This window comes from Lichenostomus cassidix, chromosome 1Aa (assembly GCF_008360975.1).
Source record: "Lichenostomus cassidix isolate B80296 chromosome 1Aa, HeHo_3.0, whole genome shotgun sequence".
Taxonomy (NCBI): domain Eukaryota; kingdom Metazoa; phylum Chordata; class Aves; order Passeriformes; family Meliphagidae; genus Lichenostomus; species Lichenostomus cassidix.
Window position 1 is genome coordinate 54,143,114 of NC_139480.1, and position 18,020 is coordinate 54,161,133.

General features: G+C 43.8%; 1 protein-coding gene across 1 annotated transcript in view; it reads right to left on the reverse strand.

Annotated features, from left to right (window-relative positions):
* The window catches only part of DNAI7 (dynein axonemal intermediate chain 7), a 352,760-nt gene that overhangs the window by 262,097 nt on the left and 72,643 nt on the right, over positions 1–18,020 (reverse strand). The window lies entirely within an intron of this gene.

The window sequence follows — 18,020 nt, forward strand, 5'->3', positions numbered from 1 at the left end:
TCATGCAAATGTTCACATGAAGGCAGTAGTTTTGCCTAATTGTTAACAGAAGTTCTGCTGGCTTTTCATCTCCCTGGGGCTCATTCCCACTTCATCTGCTCAAATAGCAAGTTATATTGAATTGATTGTCGGCAAGTTTGCTGATCGGGAACCCAGCCTTTCAAGCTGGCAGCAAGCCTGGAGTATGGATTTGTCATAATAATGAGCAAGGCTGGGATATTTTGAATAAACATGGGCTCCCCTGGTGCAGGGACAATTTGTCAGCTGAATATGAGAAGTGTGGTTATGGGTATTAAATGCCACAACACTAAAAGCTTGGAGACTCCTGAGAACCCTACTGTGAGCCAGCTCCCCTCTCCTGTATGCCTAAGCAAAGCAGGAGAGATAAAAACACTGGCTGGCATTTGTATTTCCAAAACATTTACATTCAATTCAATAATATTTGTTATGCCTTCAGCGACTAAGCCGTGGCGAATTTCAACAAACTCTCCTGTACCTAAGCAAACCTGAGCTCCCAAAGGGGCTACTGACTGGAATTAAAGGCTGGAGCAAAGCAGAGGCTTCCATGGGGCAGCATTGTTGGGGACAATGGCACAGTCCTTTCATGCTGCTCGTTTGCAATGCCAGGCTGCTGCCTGCCACTGCCCGCTGGGAAAGAGGGCTCCAGGGACAGGGAGTGGCTGTAGCTGCTCTCTGGGCAGAGTCAGAGGAGGGGAATTCCTCCTTCAGGAGACCTAGAGTGGCTGGCAACCAAACAGGCAGCTGGAATTCAAGGGCAGCATGGCTGACTCAGGGTCTCGGCAAGGGCAAACAGAGGGCTCTTCAGCTGCCCAGGGGTTCTTGGCCTGTTTTGGCACTGAAAAGGTTTGTTTCTTACCTTCAAGGCATCATGATGTCCCTATTTTGCTGCCTGAGCTCTTTTCCTGGCACGGAGCATGGAGGCTCTGCTTGAATTCCTCAGCTTCCACAGCTTTCCTGCCTTCTGCCCTGAGCGTGGCTGCAGACACCTCCATTGCTCACCAGAGCTCCTGACCCTGCATGTGCACAAAATCCAGCTGTATCCAGCGGTGGGCTGGGAATCCTCTCACGTGTAGGGTCACTGCTTTATTCCCCACAAGAAGTCCCTGTCACTCGCTGAGAACTGCTGGCCCAGGTCTGGCTGCAGCCGTGTCACAGCCACATTTATCACCTCAGGGTGTCCCCTCTCCTCATGGGCCAGGCATGGTTCAGGGAGCACCTGCCTCAGTATTGCTCAGCTTAGCTGAAAGAAGACTTCTCTGTAGGGAGAGGAAAGAAATGAGAGTCTGTAGGAAAAAGTGGGTTGTCGTCTGTAAAAGGCAGCAGAGAACAAAGCTGGCTTGGTACAGATTTTCTCTGGGGTTTTGTCGTGGCTGCTGATGGCTTTTCTCCGCTCACCACCGGTGACTGCTTTTTGTCAGGACCCACAAACACCTCATTTTCTAAATGGTTTGAGTGCTGGACAAAGGACTCACCTGCCTGGGGAAGGTGAGGATATGTGGCCACTTGTCAGTCCCACAGGATAATGTAGCAAAACTAAGCTGCCAGGTGAACAGCTGCGGCCTCCCAGCGCCTCAGCCACAGCCCCGCCATGGCAAGTCTGAGTGACTGATGGGGTGTCAGATCCAGCTCCCCTTTCTCTCCTGGCACCTGAACTATAGCAGCCAAGTTTTATATTCCACTGCATCCCTTTGCTGCAGCCTTCCATGCTTGGCCCAAAGCAGGCCTACGTCCCCTGATCCAAGGCTGCAGACTGGCCTGTGACCCTGACTATGGCTGAGACTGCTCAGCTCAGCTCAGAGACTGCTGTGGTGTCCTCAAAGCCACCCACTCTTGTTCTTCCTTCCCATGTGGGGAAGTCTCCCTTGTGCTTCAAAAGCTCACTTGTTAAGCTCCCTGAAGCCTGCAATATGAACTTTCACTAGTGTCATGCAATCATTTCTAGCAGTAACTAGCCAGGCCTAAAGCACACCATGTTCACCACAATCATCAAGCAAGAGCTGCTGTCCGCTGCAAGGTAGAGTCTTGTTTTGCTTTGAACAAAATCCTACCTCACTTCTAATATGAGAATCTCCAGAGGAGAGAAGGCAGAGCTTTCTCTGATGTAGAACAGCTGCTCCAGCTCATTGATTCATGTGGGACACACAGAAACCTGCACAATGGTGCTTTGTTACAGATGCTGTAACACAGGCTCTTAAAAGCAGTCACAACACAACATTAGCACCTCAAAGCCTAGAGAACCAGGGCACTGTAGAGAGCAGGCTGGTAAAACACAGACTGAGAGACAAAGCTTTCTCTGAACAAATGACAAACTAAACTTGCAAGGCAGAACACTACATGGAGTTATCCTGATGTTTATCTGGAAGATAACTGAGGTAGAGTGGAGAAAGGTTTTTCACAGGAACACATGTAATGAATTTTGTTGTACATCCTGGGTCTTTAGTTAATGTTCAGTGATCTCCTCTGAATTAGATGCAAGATGCAATCCTACTGTCACCTGAAAAATAAGAACATAGAACAAAACCTATGGGTTCAAGCACTGCTACCGAGTGCTGCTACCCTAACATCCCTGACTTCAGTGCTGCAGAAAACTCACAAGGAACTGATGGCACTGCCTATTGTATATGCAGAGAAGGTGAAATTCGCCCTTAAGCAGAAGGGTCTGGGTATCACATCTCACTTAAGCCTTCAAAAGACACTCCAGCTGATACACAGAAGTCGAAAATTAATTGTACCCCAAGACAGCAGTGCATCATTACCAAAATCTTGCTCTACCAGTTTCATTCTTCCAAAGGAACCCCCAAAACCCATGAGGTCAAGAAGCAGCTTTCATTCTTGGCTAGGTGTAGCTGTGAGGATTAGAACATGATGACAAACCTAAATCCTGATGAAAAACTGTCAGAGGCCCATAAGGCTGCCAAAGTACAGTAGGCAGGCTTTCACATAATTGCAAGTCTTCCTTTCTCAAATGCCCAACCTGATTGACCAATTAAAGTGTTTAATTCTCTGAGAAAGAGTCTATCATTAACTGTAATTTGTTCTAGTCTCACCAGTCCTTTCATGGCTGCCTCTGGTGAAAGAACCATTATGTATGATCTCAATCTCCATATTATAGTGTGGAATTTTTGATAGTTTGCTATAAATAGGAATTGATTCATAAGGAGAATAATGAATTCATTGCTAGTCCTTTACCAACTACTTAATGACTGTCAAGATACATTAAACATCCTTAGCCCTACACTGGGGCTTGAGTTTATTCTTGGCTAACACATCTGACTGTATTATGCACTCAGTGAATTAATGCCAGGTGAAAAATAGCCTCACTGAAAAGACATTTTAGAGTGCTTTATTTCATCATAAATATTGACACTGATCATTATAAATGCCTTCTAGACAAGGCAATAAATAGATAATCTATCATCATTGAAAAGAAAGAGAAAATAAAAACCAAAACAAACAAACCCACACCCAAACCTTAAAAAAAAACCCAAAAAAACTAAAAACCAAACCCCAAAAACCAACCAAAACCCCAAAAAACAAAACCAACCCAGTCCAGCATATCATGTTATCACCACGCTCTCCTGGTTACTCTCACCTGAAAGACCTTGACACCCTGCTAAACCCTGTACAAGTTACAGGCACTTCTTAGGCTGTAGTACTTGCTAGGTGATTAACAACACAGCAAAAATCCATTCACACCTTTAATTTTTTGTCAAACCTCATTTCCATGCCATGTCCATGCATCAGTGTCATTCCCCAAGTGTATTGACAATTACATTTAAATTCAAAATAACAGCAGGCATTGCTCAAGGCTCACAACCCCCTGCTCCTGCCTAGCCTCTCCTCACAGAACCAGCTGCTAAGACTGAGCCCAGGCTCTGAGAGCACACACAAGCTCCTTATTTCCTGTGTTATTTAGGTGTTCCCAGGGCTCACAAGTCCCCAGAGAAAGGTGATTCAAATGTGTTCAAACAAAGCCTGAGATCTGGCCGTTGCAATAGGGAAAACCAAAGGCAAAGGGAAATTATTTGTGGCGGTTGTGTATCTCTTACACCAGTGGTCATTTCCAGATCTTGTCTTTCCAAGACCCAGGGAGGAGTGCCTGTTATGCTACAGAAAACATGGATCCATGGTTTGCATTTTTAAAGGAAATGGAGTAGGGCCAGGCATTGCAGCCCCACAGGGAAGGTCTGTGATGCACAATTACACCACAGAACATTCCCTTGCATGATGAATATTGGGACTGGGAACAACCTGGAGGCTTCTCTGCAAGAGTTTGTGAATGCAGCATGAGACCTCATTATTTGTTATATGCACTGGGTACATACAGGGAGTTAAGTCAACATCAGGGGAGGATGGATGACTGCAGTCCAGATCAGTCTCTCAGTACACCTCCAGTATTACTGAATTGTTACCTCTTCTTTTTCTTTTCTCCAGTCCCTTTAAATAGGCCAGGAAGGCACAGAGGGATGATTAAGTTTGTGGATACCTTCACAGACATCTCCTAAGAGAAAAGAGAACATTACTAAACTTTAGAGTGTGGGACCAAATACGAAGCTAAAATTAGCTGGAGAAGCCATTTTCTGAAGGAGCTAAGAAACTGAGCCCCAAGTTCCTGAAAGCAGCTTGGCATTTTCTAGTGGAAGTGACTGTTGCAGCCAGAAAATTGCTCCAGGAAACTCTGCTTGGACCATTCCTGTCTTTTCTTACAGGAGCAGTGCCAGCTCTCCCTGACCTTCCTCCTGGCTGCTCCTGTTCAAACAGGGCACCCTGAACCCACCTCTGACCTGTAACTTCTTTTCTAGGAGCCAGCAACTTTCCCAGTTCCCAGCAACACACAGTGAAGCCTGGTTCCTCACATTTCTTCTAAGGTCCTGCTTCCTCGGGTAAAAACAGCATCAAATCTAGGCAAAGGACGTCTTTTTGTGACTTCCATATACTCATGCAAATCCCTGCAGTAAATTCTCTGCTGTAGCACCTGGTCTCCCACTGATCATATCAAATTTAACTTATCCTTGCAATTTTTAATGTAATTCATTCATAACATGGTACATGACACTTGAAGCTTTACTTTGTTGCAATAAATCAGGAAGAGGTGGAATAACAAGCCTTGGAACCTGCAGAAAATATAGACAGAGATTACCAATAAAAGAGAAAGGGGAGTCTTTAGTCAATATTCCTGAGGCAAAAGCATTAAGGTATATATATTACCATGCATATATCATATTATGTACAATAATGAGCTGGCACAGCTTGCTGGCAAGTCACACTAAAAATACACACATTAAGAATAACTGTCTCTTTTTTTTGGATGTATTCAGTAACCAGTAACAATCCAAAACCTGTAATCCTTGTAAATTAACACTATTTGCTAAATTAGAGATTTTCACATTCAAAATGTGTCCTTTCCTAGCTAGAACAGGCCCCATGTCCTACGAAAGCTGCTTGCATACAACAGCAATGCAAATAGGAAAAAAATATTGGAAATCCAATTATTTAAATCCTGATTCAAATGAGGCTGAGGAAGCCACAGCAATAAATCACCTCCAGGCACAAAATACACTTTTATGGAAAACCTAGGGTGGGTAAAGCAGCAGCAGATAGTATGAAAATAGACCCTTCCTGGAGCCCCCCAAAGAGGAAATTTAAACAATAGGCAGATATGGTCTAATGTTTACACAGGTACTGGAGCATGATGTATTCCAGTTAAGCCAAACTGCTATTTAAAATGTCCAGTGACTGTTAATGTAGAAAGGACTCTGATTGCTAAGTGCCATCTCTCTGATGGGAGACAGGAAGGCTTCAGTAGCATCATTTACATTTCCCTCTCCTTTGCATCCCTTCTTAAAAAAAATATTCAGCAGACATTAGCGGAAGAAAGGTATTTGATTAATAATAAATAGTATTCCTCAGTGCAGTCTCAACACCTTGGTCTGCAGCAGAATCTTTCTAGAAGAAGTTTAAATCCAAAGAACACCAGCATTTTTCAGCAGATATACCATCATCCAGCTAGTTCTCTATTCCAAGGATAAAAACTATTCCCAATATTGGAGCTACCTTGGGAGCACTGATGGGAGTCATTCCTCCTGCAGGGGGATGGGAATGGACACCAGGCTCAGTCCTGAGAGTGCATATCAGGGAACAGGACACTTTTGGGCTCTGCCACCATACCTCATTTGTCTGAGCCCCAGATGCCCTATTGGTGTGGCAGAAATAAGAATTAGAGCTGCCCTGAAAGCTTATGAAGCCTAAAAGAAACCTTGGGTAGAACAGATGCTGTTTGCAAGAAAAGTCCTATTTTTGTATAAATGTTTGGGCTGCTTGTAATAAAAAATCACACAAGCCAGATTTTTTTTATTTTTATTATTTCTCATTTTTGGCAATGCAAATCCAAAACTTTTCAACGAAGTCCAAGGGAAAAATAAAAACTATCTTCCTTCCCCAAAACCTTATTTTAGTTTTGTGTATTAAAAAATCGACAACAATAGGAAAGTAAATCTTTGCCTAGCCCTAATGAATCTTACTCATCATAGAGAAACACTCTGGCTGAAAGGCAGCATTTAAGAGCCAATCACTGTTATGGATCAGCTCTCTCTTGATAGCAGAGTTGGGCTGAAGTCGTGGTCCAGCCGACAGCTTCCTGACTTTCACAGGTCACACAGGTGGAGACAAGGTCAAGTTGTGTTGAAAGCACATTAAAGTCCCCTGTTGAACCATTTTTCTCCCACTCACACAGGCAAGTTTAAACTGAGCTGTGTCAAGGTTAAATAACTATTTAGCTTGAGCCAGTGACTCAAACATTAAATCAAATGGAGAGCCTATGGTACCTAAAATCTCTGTTTGTGGTGGCCAAGGAAACCATGTCAGTCCCCTCTTTATTTAATATTTTTTCAAACACAGTTCTCACTAGCTTTAGTTTCAGGCACTCTGAAAAGATTGAGGAGCCCAGGGTTATCTTAACAGACCATTAAAACCAGGCCAACATTCTGTTTTAAACCACTTTCCTATTCCAACACAGCAAAGTAGCCTTATTGAACGAAATACCACAGCAGCAACTACGACTACACAACACTAAGAATATCCAGTGTTCCCATGTTTGGACACCCAGCAGCACTGAAAATATATTAGCAGTGTTGGGAAGTAGAGAGAAAGGGATCTTCAGAACATGAACACATTTATTTCCTAGCACTTTCCCAAAATAGTTGTAATGGATGTAGTGGTTACATATTCTTCCCCCTCAGGGCTTTCATTTGGATTGCCCAGGGTAAATGATTTTGATAGTGTTGCCTTTGCTTTCTGTGGTTTGAAATAGAGCTATTATTTCCAAATGGACTTTCCAAATAACAGTGCAGATGAGAGGCCATCAAACAAACATCTGCTGTGAGCCTTGGGGATGCTGACTGCAAACGGTGTCAGAGAGGCTGAGTTTGAATAGGCAGGCAAGAAAATACCCATTTTGATTAATGTGTGCAGGCATTAGTATCAATCATCGTTTCCTTCCCAAAGAAAGACCTTGGAAATGCAGCACTTGAACCCAGCTGTATACACTGCTTTGGACATGTTCATAATGTCTCTTTCAAAACAGAGCTTGCTGGGCTGCTTTTCTTGACCTGTCAGAAGAATAGACAATAATCTGAAGTATCCTAAATGCAGCTAATTGCTCTGAACTGTGTCTACACACAAAGCAGAAATAAAAGATATTTCTCTTTCCCAGTAGAAATTAGCTACAGGAACTATTTATATATAGGGGAGAAAAGAGGGCTGGTCATTTGACATAGATCAGTTGCCTTTGGTGTTTGCAAAACAGAGCAAGATCACGACATGTGAGCAGACTGAAATTGCAGCTGAATAAATTTATAGACTTGTTTTCATTCATTTTAAAAATAGATTGTAATGTCTAAAAGCAATCAACTGATGGTTTTGGTCCACTTCTGTCTAATCAGTGCTTCAATTGATGCGTCTCCTAAAAATACTTGAAATTGAAGCTGTCAGATGTTAACAATTTCTCTTCTTCTGCCATTAGATAATATGCAATCAGTGATTATGGGCAGCAATGAAGCTCCTTAATTCAATGACTACACGCCACCTACTTTCCCATTTTGCTGACAGAAGATCCAGCTGTTTCTGGTTCGTATCAATGCACTTCAAAGATTGGCAAGTATAGCTACAAAGCTAAAAATAGGAACACTCTGCATCCCACATCAGTCACCCTTTTGCAGCAAAAGAATTTCAGAAAGTTCTCGACTAGGCCAGAAAGAATGGGATTTATTTTTAATAAGCACTAGACACGCACACTGGTAATCATCGTGCTATATTTTCTCCAAGTAACAAAAATTGACAACATTACTGGTGGATAAGTTGACTCTTGAGCTGCTTTGCTTCCAATAAAATTATCCTATACAGGGAAACTTTTATCCTGCTGCATCAGTCTTCAAGCCAATATCTGTCTGCAAAGCGTCTTAGGGTTTGGTCCCTGGAGACAAACAGCTCAGATGCTTTCTCATCCGCTGTGTCATGGCTTCTGTAAGGTTATGTTCACTGTGAGTATATGGGAAGCTCAAATCAGAGAGAGCAGATTAGCCTTGAGTGATGTTGAGATTTGTGCCTTTCTCGATGTGAAAGGTGGTCACTTGTACCACATTAAACTCAGGCGGTTATTTCTGTGATCCCACCCCATGGATCTCACTGGTGGGACTGGGTAAGGATGAGTTAGTACAGGCAGGTGGCAAAATGATTGTACAGAAAATCAACAGGCAATTTTAAAGTGGGGTAAAGAACATTATTCACTTTAAAATGCTGCCAAGAAGTGTTTGACCACTGAATTTCAAGAGCTGAGGACTCTTTTATTCATGGTGCGTGCATGACAATGTTGGACACTGTCTTAACTCAAGGCAATTTTCTTTAATCACTATTATTTTTAGATGCCTGTAAATATGGGTGCCTTCAAGCAATGACTGTGACTACTTCATGCATTTTTTCAGGGGCTGTGCAATATGCTGAACTCCATGGGCATGTGTGCTCCTAAGTCACCAAAGCTGTCAGCTTTCCTGGGGTACAGGTTTGCAGTCTGCAGTGTGCTCAAGTCCTTCCCACTCCTTCTCCCAGCCCTGCCATGCTGCTGAGGCAGTGAGGGAGCAGTGTGGAAAACTGTGATGTGCTCTGGGATGGAGAGATCCCCTCAGGTCCTCCCAGCCTCCTCACTGTCATGAACAGAGACCAAAAGGGCTGCAGTCTAGCCTAAGGTACTTTATCTGACTTGTCTCTAATAAATACCACAGTCCCAACAGCAATTTCTTGCTGAGAACTATTTATGGTCAATTCACAGCCTGAAGAATAAATGCCATTATGGAATTAAAATGCTTTTGAATTACAAAGCTGAAGAAATTGTGTTCTGCTTTCAGGGAGGCTGCACTAAAAAAAGATGTTGCCTTCATCATGAGGCCTTTACTTGCAAACTCTTTCAAAGAGGGGGAAGCAAAAACAATACCAGCAGTGCCCCCAGGGATCTGCTACAGGGCCTGTCAGGTCAGCAAGGTCCATAAGCTCCCCAGAGCCTGCCCAGGAGCATTACACTTCCCAAAACTTGCTTCTCCCTAGAATTGGCTTCAGTCACTTCTGTGCTGTTGGTTGTCTTTTGTGGTTGGTTTTCCTTCCGTCGTCCCTGTTGGGTGTGGATTTACTACAAGGAGCAAATCATATTGAGCAAGGAATGAGCCCCAAAATAAAAAAGAATAAATTCAGAATACATTTAAATCTATCTGAGTGCAAGTCACAGGTATGGACTACAGTTCCCTCCATGTCTAGAACTTGTTTGTGCATTGGGTGTTCATCTACCACACACCAGAGAGCTAACAGGAACTACCTTCTAGTCTCTGTCCCAGGGACTGAGTGCCACAGAAATATGGGAGAAACCAGCTCTGAAACTGGGCTATCCCAAACATGGCAGCATCATTTCACAGAGACTGGTGTGGCTCAAAACTATGGTAAAAACAGAGCTGATATGACTGGCATGGCATGGCTAGAGGGCTGTCCCCACAGATAGGTTCTATTTCAGGGACAAAGTTCCCCCATGTGAAGTAAAGCCATGTTTACTGGTTCTGGAAATAGATGAATTCTCAGCACTAGGGCAAGCAAATGGGAAATTGATATTTTCTGAATTCGACTGGGAGGGTTAAAGCTGCTTTAGCTCTGCCTGCTTCCTTGCATACCTTTTAGAGCAAAATCCCTCCTTCCTAGGCTCAGGTTTTGCCTAGGTCTAATCCAGATGTATAATCTATATCTGAGAGGCACAACTGTGTTCCTCCCTTCCAGCCATGTTTGGAGCCTTTACATGGAACCATATGGAGCTCGGTGTGCTCATGAATTAGTCTTTGCTCAAATGAGATTTTCCTCAATTATTAAACCTCTTTCCCTTTGCCCCATCCCCATTTGATTCTTTTCTATCTTTACGCCCTAGGGAGGTTTTCAGAGGTCTTGTTGTGAGGATTACAAAGGCAATAAGCAGATTATGGAAAAGCAGCTTTTTGGTGTAGCCAGCATAATACAAATCAGGATTGTTTATAACTTCATTCCCTTATCAGTTATTACTGTGTGTATGCTGAGGTACTTTGAGGTCTCTAAATAAACTGAGAGGGTCAAAGGTAACTGAATTATTTTCAGTGGCACATTAAGGAGCATACTTGCCAAAGAAAAGATCATGTGTACAATGATGCTAATTAGCAAAGCTTGTCTTATTTTTAAAATAAACTATGGGAAAAGGAGTAATCTTGTGCAGAAGGACACAGGACTTTTGCAGATCTAATTTATCCGTCTGTGAAAAGTGGACTCCCCCTAACTTTGAAGACTCTCTGGTTTCTTTGGGTTTTAAACCCTTCAGAGCAAGAAGTGCCTCTCACCTGGCCCAGAAGAGTGAAAGTGTGAGTTTGATGAAGACCTCAAAATCTTCATCTATTGATAATTAATAATAATATTGTTTGCTATTTCTCCCTTTATCTGTTGGGAAATTTACTGCCTGTATTCACTTCATAGTGAATCTAAATAAAAGTAAAAAGTCACCACCCTATCCCCAGGAAGTCCAAAGAATGCAAAACTGGGTATTTTATTTGAAGTTCTTCCACTTTTGCCTTTGTGGCCCCTGCTGTGTTCAGGGATGATATTGGTGCCCAGACCTACCAAAGGATAAACCAGATACTCAGGCAGCTGAACCTGTTCTGGTAGGTAGCACTTCCTCAGGCTTCAGGCATTCCTGTAGCTTTTAGACAGCTACAAAAAGAGAGGGGAAAAATTAAAAATTAATTGCTCTATCATTAAATAAATATATGCTCTGGCATTTGATTGTCCAGCAGAAGGGATCAGGCAGTTATTTGTATCTCTAAGAGCATCAATAACAAGGTGCAGTGCACTGCAATAGGGGTTTGTTAATGAATCGATGAAAAGAGAGTTATTTTTAGGCTGTGAATAGGTCTGAGGAAGTGAGCTCTAAAACTCTTGAGGAGAAAACAAAATCTGCTGTGTTCAGGTTTACCAGCATTGAAAGCCATTCCTGTCTTCTGATAAAAAAATACAAGTGTAAATGTCAAGCCAAGCCAGTGATGACCTCTGACTTCTCTGAAAATGCCTCGATTCTTTCAAAAGAGCACTAGGAGAATAGGCTGAATGACTAACTGGTAGACTGTGCTCTCTGGAAAATCCCAGAGATGGTGTTGAAATTACTGAACTTCCCCAAGGGCAGGATGAGCAGAAACACTGGGATCTGCACAACAGCTCTGCCTTGCTCCAACACCCCAACAGGCTCGTTCCCCACATCTAGAGCCTAGGGGAGGAAAGGAATAAAGAAATCCTCCTCTTTGGCTTTCTCCCCCCACCAAAACCAGAGCTGATTTTAAAGTGTGTGTTTATGTTTTCCTTCCTTTTCCTCTCCACCTCCTGCTCCCAAAGGCATAGGTGTTAGCACAGGGGCAGCTGCCCTGACCTAGGGAAACATTTTGAGTTGGGAGGGTCAGAATCCATAACCCCTGTGCTGACACTCACCCTCAGAGGCTGCTGCACTTTTTTTTAGACTCTCTCTGTAGAAGGCAGCACCTGGTCCGTGGATGAGGCTTATGAATGGCTGTAATTCTGAGTGTGCATCCCTGTGCTCTCTAATCTCACAGCTCGTGCTGTCACATTTGCCTGCACTGGGAAGAGATGGGAGGTGTTCCTAAACCTGAGCCTGGAGACACTACTGCACACATTTCAACTACCTGGGTCTGGTATCCACAGTCAGATATGGTTTTCCAACTATATATACATATATATATATATATATATCACACACACCTATATATATGCATACGCTTTAAATAGATATATCTTCCACTGACAAGGTGTTTAAGGTTTTACATAACAAGTCAGCAATAAGAACATTAAAATATATTATAATTCAGGCTATTAGAAAGGCTGGCTGTGACATTTCCACTCCTGCAGATTTTTCAAGCAGAAGAAGCCTTGCTGAGGACTGCAAGGCTGTCCAGTGGTGTTTTTAGCAACTGAGACAGGTCCTTCTTTTCCAAACTGGCTCAGGATCTCTTCCTGCTCTCAGTGACAGTGACTGGGATGCAGTCAGACTGAAGGAGACTCCCATCACACCCTGCAGACATTACTTAATACTTGCCCTCCTAAAGCTCCTACAGGTTAAGCCTTCCTGATGCCAGGAATTCTCAGCTGAACATCAACGCAGTAATAACCATGTACTCTCCATCCCTGTGGTGAACTCGGGCAGATTTGTTGTTGGTTGCTAAAGGCAACTCCTTCTGATTGATGGTTTCCAGGAACTTTCCAGCAGCAGGGTGGGGCTGGGGCTATCGTGTTTCCAGGGCTCTGCAGACAGAGGCTAGAGGAGAAAAAGAGGGAAACGGGATGACCATAAAGGTGCCAGAAGTCGTTCAGACTTCTGCCTGTGAGTGGCTTGTAACCACAGCAGCAGCAGCAGCAAAGACTCTCTGTGGGAGTTTGTAAGTGATACCAGTTGCCCGCCACAGAAAATAAAGTCAAACCAAACCAAACCAGAAAATTTGTAAAGCTCTTTCAGACCCATTAATATTAAACTCCCTGCTCCTTTCACTCTCTCGTACTGAAGTCATCTTGGTGAGACAAATTCCTTTTAAAATATTTATCAGAAGAAAAGGGAAACGGTCTGAAAGAGATTTGCACAAAACCTGTTTATCAGTCCTGGGCACATGAGCCAATCTATCAGCCCTGCCGTGACTCTGGGAGCAGTTTCCTCCGCCTAGCTCATATACTTTAGATGATATGAAAGCATTTCAGTGTGCACTTGAAACATTTTTCTCCAGATTTGTTCTTCTTGTATTTTTTCGCTAACATGCTTATTTGTCTCTTTTAAGGTCTGCTTTACATTATGTAGTCTCTTTGTGTTCTGTGCAGATGAAAAGCACATGCATTTCCACTCCTCCCTCATTCTAATGCTACTTTCTGAAGAAAAGCATCTCATGTGTTCTAAGAAACTGTTGTTCTTATAAAGTTTTTAAAAAACCTGTTGATGACTCATTGGGAAATAGTTAACAACATTACTTTCCCAGTTTTGCCTTATAGCCATTCAATCCTAGATCCTTCTGCCAAAAAGTTGCAAACCATTTCTTGTAGGTGGGGCTGACAGCTCTATTGTTAAGATTGTTAAAGAACATTTACCAAACATTAGCTATTTTAGCTAAAATTTCCATGCTAAATATTTACCTAAACCTGAATTACATGGGAAAATCTTAGCCAGAAGTTTCTCCTATCTCTAAGACTAGGGCTAGGTTGTGTTTTGCATTGTCAAAATACTCTGGTAATCTTTTTCAGAGAGGCTTTGTTGCCCTTAGCCTTTGAAAAAGGAACATGAAATTTGCCTTCGTGAAAGCCTGCCCCAATTTAACGACATTAGAACACTTTGAAAATCTGCAGGCACTATTTGACCAGGTCCAGAGACTACATCTCTCTGACGAGCTGAGTTTGTCCAGGGGTTTTGGGATAAGAGAATTGGAAGGTCCCTGCCTGGCTCCTTCTCCTGGCCAGGCTGTCTCAGCCCCCTCAGTGTCACTTCTCTCTCTTATCAGGCTCTTTCACACACCTCACTAATCTCACAGAAAGGGGCTGGATGAGCTCTGTGCCAGCAGTCAGAGGAAGGTGCAGGGGATAGAAGGGCTGGTGAAAGATAAATGGTGGCAGCAGGCCCTCAGGAAAAGGAGGCAGGGAAGGGAAGAGGAGGCAGGGAGACCTCCCACTTGCTGGCAGTGAGCTCTTCGATCAGCACACCTGTGCGTGTAAAACTCAGCCTCAAGAAAGCCTCACAGCTTGCGTTTCTGAAGATTTGCTGAAGCTCGTCTGCACTATGCACCTGGCATCCTAGGGACAAGCAGGACTTTCAGTTTAGTGGAAGTTCTGGATTTGTGGCTGCCCCTGGATCCCTGGCAGTGTCCAAGGCCAGGCTGGATGAGGCTCTGAGCAACCTGGGACAGTGCAAGGTGTCCCTGCCCACGGCAGGGGGTGGAATGAGATTACCTTGAAGGTCTCTTCCAACCCAAACCATTCTGTGATTCTGGCTCCTCTAGCCTGTGGACAGGGCACCGAAGCAAAGAGCAGGCACTCCTTCCCTCCTGCTTTCCCAGGATTTGTCTCCTCCTGAACCACATAAAGAAGGAAGCTACCAGAACTCTACAGCAGTGTGAGGAGTAAGATAACGAACAAGAAAAGGAGATTAGATTGTGAGACAATAGCTGAGGCAGAGGATGGAGACTTGAGGTTTACAGAGGTTGCACTGGGTGCCTGGGGTGGAGGAAGGGGACCTGGGCAAAACATGGGGGGTCAGGATGTGGTACTGGAGCCTGGCTGTTAAGGAGACTGAGATTTGGGAAGAAAAAAGATACTGAGACTGGATGAGAGGTTGAGGAAGGGTCAGTAGGGATGAATGTTGATGGCCTGGGGAGGGGGGCTATGCCAGCACCATGTGGAGGAGAAAGATGCCAGCTGAACAAGAACTGGGGTGGGAAGAGGGAGGATTAGGTGTAGGTGTGAACTGAACACACTGTTCCCATTGCCATTCCTGCAGATGTGCCAAATCTACCTTTAATCCAACTGCTAAGTGCAGCTGTGGCCCCTGAGACCTCCCTGGGCTTTGCAAAACCTACCCAAGGTGATGGGGGAACCCACAGGCAACACTTGACTGAGTAACAGCCCAAGAATGAAAAAGGGAAGCTGGAGAGACCACACTTCAAAAAGGCAGGCAGAAAACTGTGGTCACTGAAACACATCCCTCTCTGGAGCCTGGAGAGGAATTCAGGAGTCCCCTGCTTTTCTGCTGTCAGCAAATACCTGCTCCAAAGTGCATCCTGCCTCACCAGCGGCAAGCTCACAGTCATGACTGGCATTCCATAAGCCCAAAGAGCAGAATTGCTTCAGCAGAAGAATTGCTTCACTCTTCCTGCTGCTGATCTTCTGTTAGCAAGGCTTGGAGGGGCAGAGGAGATGCTAACCCAGTGTAAAAATAGGTACTTGAAATTCAGAAAACTCCGGTTCTCAATATAGATAATCTTGCTTCATGTTCTTTATGCATATCACAAGGGTCACCAGAAGAATGGCTTTTTATTTCTGTCCTTGTGACCCTCAGCACACAGAGAACGGCTGTGCAATAGGGACCAGTTTGGTCAGGTTTATTTAATGAGGCCATTGCTTTTCTGCAGCAAAAAAAAAGTACAAGGTCATGGAAGTAAAGTCATGTTCAGAGTGGCTCAGAGAACAAGGGACCAGATAAAGGTTTCAGTGACCATGTAGCTTTTCCTGGCACTTAAAAAATTGTCTTTTCAGAGTAGAAATGATCTTTTAGTAGTTTGTTTAATGTTAGTCCTCAGTCAAACTGTTACCCTATACAGCCCTATAACTAATTCCCAAAAGTCTAAAAGCAAATTGGACCCCAAAACTGCCACGGTGGCTGCATGTTCCCAAAATTTCCCTTCATTTAGCAGCCATGAAAGGCAGTTTGAACTAAGCCATGGGAGCAGCCACTGAAACAAATGAATAGATGAAACAACTGCTCAAATTCCTGCAGTTCTGCTTACATTGCTGCATTTCAGCTGCAAACACCTCAGCATGGCTGTGGACCACAATGATCCAGTCACTTTCACAACTGACCAAACTGGTGAAAATCAAAGGACAGACCTTATCTGAGCAAGCCAGGCTAACTTCATGTAGCTTACAAGCATTTTCCAAGAAGGAGCAATGTTGCATCCTTCCTCATTTGGTGTTGATTTTAACCCGTGATTCAGAATTGAAAGTCTGTTTCATACTATTAACATCGTCAGATATTTAACCTCGGAGAAATCTGTTTTTTCAAACAGTAACAATTAACAATTCCTTTCTAATGCCAACATGTAGGCTTGTCTTTCTGCCCGCCAAACCAGATATCAAACACTGCAGCCACTCCAGTTAATAATGTCCTCAGTTAAAGCTTTATTGAGAGGAACCAAACCAAACCAACCAGAGTGACCCAAACCTTTACAAAGAGCCAGGTCAGGTTCTTCAGGTCAACCCTTGCTGAGTTTGGGACTGAGGGAGAAACCTGACCTCATCCACAGAAGAACCTTGAGCTCTTTTGAGTACCGCCTTCAGGCTGGATGGAGTTTAATTAAACACCTAAACACTGCCTCTCGCTTGTTCCCCACCCCTCTGCATGTTACCCTGTGTCAGAAAGGGCCTTGCTGCTTTCCCAAGTCCCTAAAGTCCCTGACTGCAGTGTGTGAGGCTGGTGACAGTACCCCCATTGCGGTCAGACTGGCCGTGGTGCAGGGACAACCTGCGGCCTGGCATTTTCAGTTCCCTTTGTATCCAGCTGGGATATCCCAGAGCTTGGAAGGGACTTTTGTGGTGTTCTCTCTCCTGGCATCACACAGCTCATCATCACTTCTATTTGCTGCTCTCTACAGTCCTATAGTGACTATTTCTCATCTCCCATGACCTTCCAGGCCTCACCAAGGCTCACATGTTTTCCCTGCACTGCCTCCCTTCATCACACAGCTCACCAAGCCCCTCCTTCCCATTTTTCTCAGCAGCCCCTTGCCTGCCCAAAGCCTTTCCCGTGCTGTGTTTTATAGGCTAATATATCCTACTGCAGCTATAATATGCAGAGTAGCATTTCACTGCATAATTTCAGAACTGGATGCATCCATCTCTTCCCCAGCCACAGCTCAGAAAGCTCCTCTGAACAGATGATTAGTGAGTCAAGAAGTTTATTAGAAGACAAACAACATACCAAGGTAAAAGCCATAAACTCAAATGGCTTATGGCCGTGGCTCCTCCTGGTGCCAAGAGGGAGATGACCTTTAGAGCAGTGTTTGATGGCCTGGTCCTGGCTCTGTGCTCTCCTCAGGATGTCATTCTTGTAGCTTCAGTACAGAGTAGAGCTGAGGCCAGGTTTGCTATCATGTCCCAGAAAACAGCATGGATCCACACCTCAGGTTTGCATATGTCACTCTGTAATGTAAAAATGTCGTGTTCCAATGGTCCTGGACAGATTGCTTCCCCAGGTTTTCCAGGGTATTCAGCAGGAAACAAGTATGGAGAGTGTCTCCTCCACCCCATATTCCAATATAAAATTTTGGTTTTAACACTGGACTTATATAATGCATAGAGCACCAACACAAGGCGTGTTGTATCAGGAATGCATCATTACCAACAGCAAACATTCAAAAACTGTAAGCTAGAGCTCAAAAAATAATGCAATAGGCGTTCAAAAAATTTAAATACTAAACATTGAAAGTTGACCCTTTTTTTTTTTGTCACCTTTTTTAAACTCAAGAACTAGACACTGACTTTTGTGTAATTGTTTGAATGACGCCAGGACAAAGGGCTCTAGATAAAACCATAAATATTTTGAGATATATCAAAGTTACAGTTTTTAACCTGCAATCTGTGTGTTCACAGAGTGTTTTCAAAGGGTCTGCAGAGGGTAACTAAGAAAAGCAAACCTATTT